This window comes from Euprymna scolopes, chromosome 45 (assembly GCF_053919585.1).
Source record: "Euprymna scolopes isolate OS-2025 chromosome 45, ASM5391958v1, whole genome shotgun sequence".
Lineage (NCBI taxonomy): Eukaryota > Metazoa > Mollusca > Cephalopoda > Sepiida > Sepiolidae > Euprymna > Euprymna scolopes.
The window spans coordinates 39923955-39931454 of NC_136526.1; the positions used below are offsets into that span (position 1 = coordinate 39923955).

The 7500-nt window shown below is 29.5% G+C and overlaps 1 protein-coding gene across 1 annotated transcript in view; it reads right to left on the bottom strand.

The window, feature by feature from the left end:
- Positions 1-7500, bottom strand: part of LOC145269174 (uncharacterized) — a 273418-nt gene that overhangs the window by 1966 nt on the left and 263952 nt on the right. The gene's annotated exons all lie outside the window — the stretch shown is intronic.

Genomic DNA, 7500 nt, shown 5'->3' on the forward strand with positions numbered 1-7500 from the left:
CAAGTAATGTCGCACAAGACATTACTTAGTAAATAATTTTTACCAAAAAAATGTCCGAAAATTAAAAAAAAATACTGAGATAGATATAGTTTTAAAACGAGCCTCCCCACCCCCAAAAGAAAATACATTTGTATATTTTTAAGCACTGCACAAGTGCCCCCGAAATGACTTTTAAACGATACCCTCTCCTCCCCATATTAAGAATGGCTTTCGAAATAATAACGTTATTACGTCAGCATCGTACCAAAATTACATAAGACCGTGTTTTCTTTTTTGTTGTTTCGTAATAACACAAGAATTATTTAAACTGAATTAATTCCTCTAAATAAAATAATTGCTTTCTTTGATAATACGTGTTTTCTTTCTTTATTTTTGTTTCGTAATGACACAAAAAGTGTAAAAACTAGAGTATTTTTTTAATAAATATTTGGTTTCGTTTTTCGTATCTTGACTCCGTGATCAAGTTTATTTTTTTTAAGCAAGAGTTAAAAATATTTTTTTAAATATTATGGGGGCGCATAGTCCCTTTATAAAACAATATCTCCTTCAAGAATGAAATAAAATGTGTTTTCAATCGATATTTATTCAATACGGGACCAGTTTTCCTACCTAGCAAATGGGGGGATTTTTCCGGGTACGAGTTTTCCGGGTACGGGTTTTCCCGGGAAGAGTTTTCCGGGCACCATATGTGTGTGTGTGTGTGTGTGTGTGTGTGTGTGTGTGTGTGTGTGTGTGTGTGTGTGTGTGTGTGTGTGTGTGTGTGTTTGTTTAATTTTTACCAAAAAAATGTCCGAAAATTAAAAAAAATACTGAGATAGATATAGTTTTAAAACGAGCCTCCCCACCCCCAAAAGAAAATAAATTTGTATATTTTTAAGCACTGCACAAGTGCCCCCGAAATGACTTTTAAACGATACCCTCTCCTCCCCATGTTAAGAATGGTCAGAAAAATATTAGTGCGTCGGTTTCAAGCCTAACATAAGAGGGACCAGTTAATGGTAAATAATGTTAGGCTATGGCTGACGAGAGCCTAACGTTATTTACCATTAACTTCTCCCCCTTATGTTACGGTACCAATGTGTTTCTGACCTTCTGTGCAGTTTTGAATAAATAAATATGAAGCTCTTATATTGAAAATCTTTCTTTGTAATCGAGCACCTTGATGGAATTCTTTCCCAAAAATAGTGAACAAATAAATACATATATATATATAGAGAGAGAGAGAGAGAGAGAGAGAGAGAGAGTCTTCCACGGACAGTAGTGTTTCACAGCTCATCAGTGCGGCTAGGCAGGCAACTACCTCAAGCTAGGCTCGAAACCCGACCGCCTATATGACACTCAAGGCTCCTAACCATTACGCTAATCGACGGTTGATGTGTGAGTCGTGAATTAATGATGTTTTGACATCGTCCGAAATACCTAAGTTCGATTTGTTTCGATTTTGCGCTTTATACGCTAATGGTATATCACTTAGTACAGAAGTTCAGAAAACATCATTTACGTTTTCCCATTAACTGGTCCCCTTTATGTTGGGCTTGAAACCGACGGTACCAATGTTTTTCTGAACTTCTGTACTATTAAATAAATAAATATTAAGCTCTTATATCGAAAAAGCTTTTCTTTGTAATCGAGCACTTTGTTGGAATTCTCCCCCACCCCCCAAAAAAACAGTAAAAAAAAAAATATATATATATATATATATATATATATATATATATATATATATAATTGGGACGATTAAACTAAATCGGAATCGGGAATCTGAAAAATCGGAACTTTTGGCGGTATCGCAGTCGGTATCGGAATCGGGAAATTTGAGCCTCATTTTCGATTCTAAAACGATTCTTTTATTTTTCCCCCTGGAAATTATAAAGAAACACAGATGTATTTATTTATTTATCAGAAGAATATTTATTTATAACATGAAAGTAAAGGACACTGAACCTGGATTTCCGAGTCAAATTAGATTATTTTATTGGTAAATTATGTCAAACAAAGTAAATTATCAAGAGTTCATTTACTTTTATTGCCTTTAAAAAATCCTTTGATGTTACCCACACGTATTTTAGCATCTAAGTGCTAAAAGTCAACAGGTTACCTTCTCACAGATAAATAAAAAAGGGTTAAGCCGTTCCCTACAAGTTTTATTTTTAATTTTTGTAGCGCCGACCTGGTCTCTTTTTGTCTGGAGTATTCATCTTTGAAATAATCCTATGTTTTATTGCATTTATTTATTTATTTTATTTTTGCCACAAGTGAAAAACGGTGCCCGGAAAACTCGTTCCCGGAAAACTCGTTCCCAGAAAACCCGTACCTGGAAAACTCGTACCCGTCACAAACAAATTTACACAAGTACTTGCCCGATTCGGATATCTACACAGCTATGCGGATTACCCAATATATAACTTGGACCTTATTACCCAACTACTGTAAAGAACGCCTACCATGGATTTTACCAAGCAATCTGGATCTACAATTTTCATATCCTTTTCTGCAAATTCTCTTGCTACAGGACTTCTGATAAATTAATTATGTTGACTTTGACTTTCCATGTCTCACTGACTTTAACAAATAGGGTACATACCTTTATAAATATTTGCTAATATTTTCTCTCCTCTGATGAGATGGTAGACATCGAAACCCTATAGGTTAAGGAGATTAATTTTCTAAAGCATTCTTTGTCTTGCTTAGAATAATAAGAATCTTTGATATGAAACTCAACCACTTCATTTCAATAAGGATTTTTTGAAATTCATTGAATCACAATTTAATTCATTTGCTCTATCGAGCAATTCTTATTTAGATGGGATAACTTATAGAATATTACCGCCAGTAATATTTTGTAAACCTTATAATCACAGGTTTCCATACCAACGGATTGTTAAAAAAACTATTCTGAAGAAGTATATATATATATATATATATATATATATATATATATATATATATATATATATATATATATAATTTACACACACACACACACACATATATATATATATATATATATATATATATATATATATAATTTTTTTTTAAGCCAAAGACAATGCGGGGGAAAAACCGGAATTATGGAAGTAAAGAAAGAAAAACAAACAAATGTAGACGGGTGTGCTTGAGTAGAGGAGTGTCTAGCCTTTATTCGTCTATCTTTCCTCACCTTAGTGTATAACTATTTATAATCAAGTTGCTGGTATGTCTGGTGTATATAAAGTCCGTGGGTGGTATGGAACTTTGATTAATTTCGAGAGAAAGGGACCTCTCTTTTTCAAAAGACAAAAGTAGATTCCAGATGGCGGAAAAGAATGCGTTCTTTTCCGCCATCTGGAATCCACTTTTGTCTTTTGAAATATATATATATATATATATATATATATATATATATATATATATATATATATATATATATATATATAGACTTCAAAATCAAATTATCTAACAATCAACTGGTATGGAAACCTGTGATCATAAGTTTTACAAGATATTACTGGCAGTAATATCTTACAAGTACTAACCCACCTAAATAAAAATTGCTCGATATACAAGATAGATCAAATAAATCAAATTTTAGTCATTCAATGAATTTAAAAATTTATGACGTGAAATGTTTGAGTTTCAGATCAAAAGATTTTTTTTCTATTCTATGTAAGACAAAGAATACATTAGAAATGTTTTAACTCCTTATCCTATAGGATTTCGATGTCTACCATCTCTTCAGAGGAGAAAATATTAGCAAATAGTTATAATGGTTTACACCTTATTTGCTAAAGTCAGTGAGACATGGAAAATCACAATTAAAAGTTGTTTAAGTATTTAAATGTCATAGAGTAAGGGAAGTTAAAGAAAAGGATATAAAAATTCACTGAAGTGAATGTTGTGATTATTTGACTTCGAAAAGAATCAAAATTTAAAAAAATTAAATGTTTATTTAATAATTGTGGACATGTATTATTTTTTTTTTACATGGGCGTCACCACTTATCAAGGCCGATAGACCACTCAAGGATAAGGGTTAAAGAGTGTAGAGTAGTCAAAAGGACAATATAGTAATCGATAGTAATGGAAGTTCGGTAAATTTGTTAACTTAAGTGGAACGGCTCATTAGAAATTTGTTCACGTTAGACTTCAAGACAACCATATTATAGACAGCTGGAAAGCAGGAAAACGGAAGACAATTCCACAGGCATGCAGTTCTAAGAAAGAAGCTTTGATCATGGAATCTATGTTTAGGTTTAGGTACAGATAAAGAGTGGGGAAAATTATTGATAATGTTTTCAGCTAGTCTAGTGTTCCTTGTGAAAGTTTGGCGAGGGGGGACCATAGATTGAAGCTCAGTTGAACACTTTCCATGAAAATAACGATAAAGCAGAGACAAACTCGCAACATCTCTTCTGTGAGACAGAGGTTGCAGCGAAGAGAAAAGGACATCTCCCACCAGGCCACGAAGTCTATTTTGAACCCTATCAAGGCAGGATAAGTCTTTTCTAGCAGCTCCTGCCCATATGTGGCAACAGTACTCCATCCTTGGACGTATCTGGTTCTTATATAGATAGAAGATTCTCTAAATTAAATTTCGAAATTAATTAATACACGTTTTTGTGAAATTATTTCACTAAAATGTCAAAAGGTATAATGATTGGAATAAAAGACACCACAAAAGATAAATTAACTAAATAACACCTTAATTGACATTTTGCAATGATATTTGCATAAGAATAAATCAAAGCAAAGAAATATAATGATTTGATAAATAATATTTTCATGAAAATTTAAAACGTGAATTCAATTAAAATCATGTAAACCAAAATAAATATAATTATCAAATAAATAATACTTTTACTAAGATATAAAAATAAAGCATACAAAAAGAAAATAAATATTTTAACTGAAATTTAAAATGTGATTTCTATTAAAATAAAATATACGAATAGAAATATAATAATTGTATAAAGTATATTTTTCTGGAATATAAAATATAATTTTGATTAAAATAAAAGAAAATATAATAATCAAATAAATATTTTTACTGAATTTTAAAATATGATTTCTATTAAAATAAAATATACCAAAAGTTATACAATTAAATAAATACTACTTTCACTAAAATTTAAAATAAAAACACCTAAAGGAATATGGTAATTAAGTAAATACTATTTTACTGAAATTAAAAATGTGATTTATATTAAAATAAAAAACAAAAAATATAATAAATAAATGAATACTCTTTTCATTAAAATTTCTAATGTGATTTTTATCAAAATAAAATATAATAATTAAAAAAATAATATTTTCACTAAAATTTTAAATGCGATTTTAATTGAAATAAAATATACCTAAAGAAGTATACACAATGATTAAAAAAAATAATATTTTCACTAAAATTTTAATTATTATCTGTTTTAAAAAATAATATACCGAAATAATAATAATAATAATAATAATAATAATAATAATAATAATAATAATAATTAAATGAATAATATTTTACAAATATTTAAAATACTATTTCAATTCAAATAAAATATACTAAAAAAAGACATAATTAAATAAATAATATTTTCGCCAAATTTTATATGGTATTTATATTTAAATGAAATATATCAAAAGAGATTAAATAATAAAATAACTCATATTGTCACTAAGATTTAGTATGGAATTTTGAGTAAAATAAATGATACAGAAATTAATATAAAATATATATAAAATGTGATAAATGAGAAAAATACGAAATAAACCCCAGAAACCTATAATAAATAATGTAATAATAATTCCTATTAAAATTTACAATTGTATAGACAAAGAATATATATTTTTGTTGATAAAATTTAGATCAAAATACAAGAAAGACGATAAATAAATTTTATAAATAAAGATTAAACACTCATTGTCGTTTTCTTAACTGAAAATAAAATAATGATAATAATAATAATAATAATAATAATAATAATAAAAATGAAAATGATAATAATAATAACAAAAATAAAAATAACAATAATAACAATAATAATACTAAAAATGATAATAATAAAATACTAATAAAATTAATATTAATAATAAAAAGAAAAAGAAGAAAAATGAAAATGTCAATAATAATAATAGTAATAATGAAAATGATAATAATAAAAATAATATAAATAGCAATAATAATAATAAAAATAATGATAAAAATAATAATAATAAAAATAATGATAAAAATGATAATAATAAAATAATAATAATAAAAAAAATAATAATAATAGAAATAATAATAATAATGACAATAACAATAACACATTGACAATAATAATAATAATAATAATAATAATAATAATAATAATAATAATAATAATAACACTAGTAAGATACTCGAGACTGTTCATATATAGACAAAATACAAGAAAACAGCAAATGCAGACTCTGTGGACAAAGAGACGAAACGATAAGCCACATAGTAAGTGAATTCAGAAAACTTGCCCAAACGGAATACAAAAACAGACACGCACAAGTGGGAAGGGCAGTACACTGGGAACTATGCAAACAACTGCATCTCAAACGCACAGACAAGTGGTACAAACATAAGCTGGCAACAGTACTTGAAAACGAGAATCACAAAATCCTATGGGACATGGAGATACAAACTGATAAACCCATCCAAGCAAAAAGATCGGATGTCGTAATAATTAACAAGAAAGAAAAATCCTGTCAAATCGTAGACTTTGCTGTTCCAGCCGACCACAGGGTGAATATACAAGAAAAGGAGAAACGGACCATAGAAACAGAGCTTGCCAGAGAGCTGAAAGGGATATGGAAGATAAAGGAAACAAAATAATACCTATAATAGTAGGAGCACTAGGAAGAATCCTGAAAAAATTCGAAAAAACAATGGGAGAAATTGGAATCAGAGGAATGACTGGAAAAATACAGCGAACAATAATCATGAAAACAGTGGAAATATTTAGAAAAACCCTTGAATGTGGAAACCAACACACATGAGCAACAAGTGTAGGCCAGACAAACTACTGCAGAGGTAAAATATGAAGCGCTACATGGAACCAAGAACATTGAAGCCACATACCTAAAAGTTCTATAATCCAGCCTATCCCCCCATTACCACATCACTTCCCCCCTTCCAAAAAAAAATTGAGCCCAAACAGCCAAGTAGAGTAAAGGAGGAAGGAAAAAAACGAGGAGAGAGCACTGACCAGACCTTCGCTGGAAAAGTGAGAAGAGAACTGGAACCTTGTGGAGGCTTATTGCCACTCAAATTCCAGTGAAGACCAATAGCCGCTGACAATGAGAAATCAATGGCAAGCAGCTGTTGCGATAATGCAATTTTATTTGCAAATACTATCGAAAGGGGTGGAGAGTACTGGAAATCTGGGGAGGCTTGTTGTCACTCAGCTTCCAGGGAACATCACAGGTTGTTTCCAAGGAGAGATCTTTGATGACCTGTGTGAAAGCTCGTTGTGAGCCAACAATAGTAATAATAATACAAAGAAGAAGAAGAAGAAGAAGAAGAAGA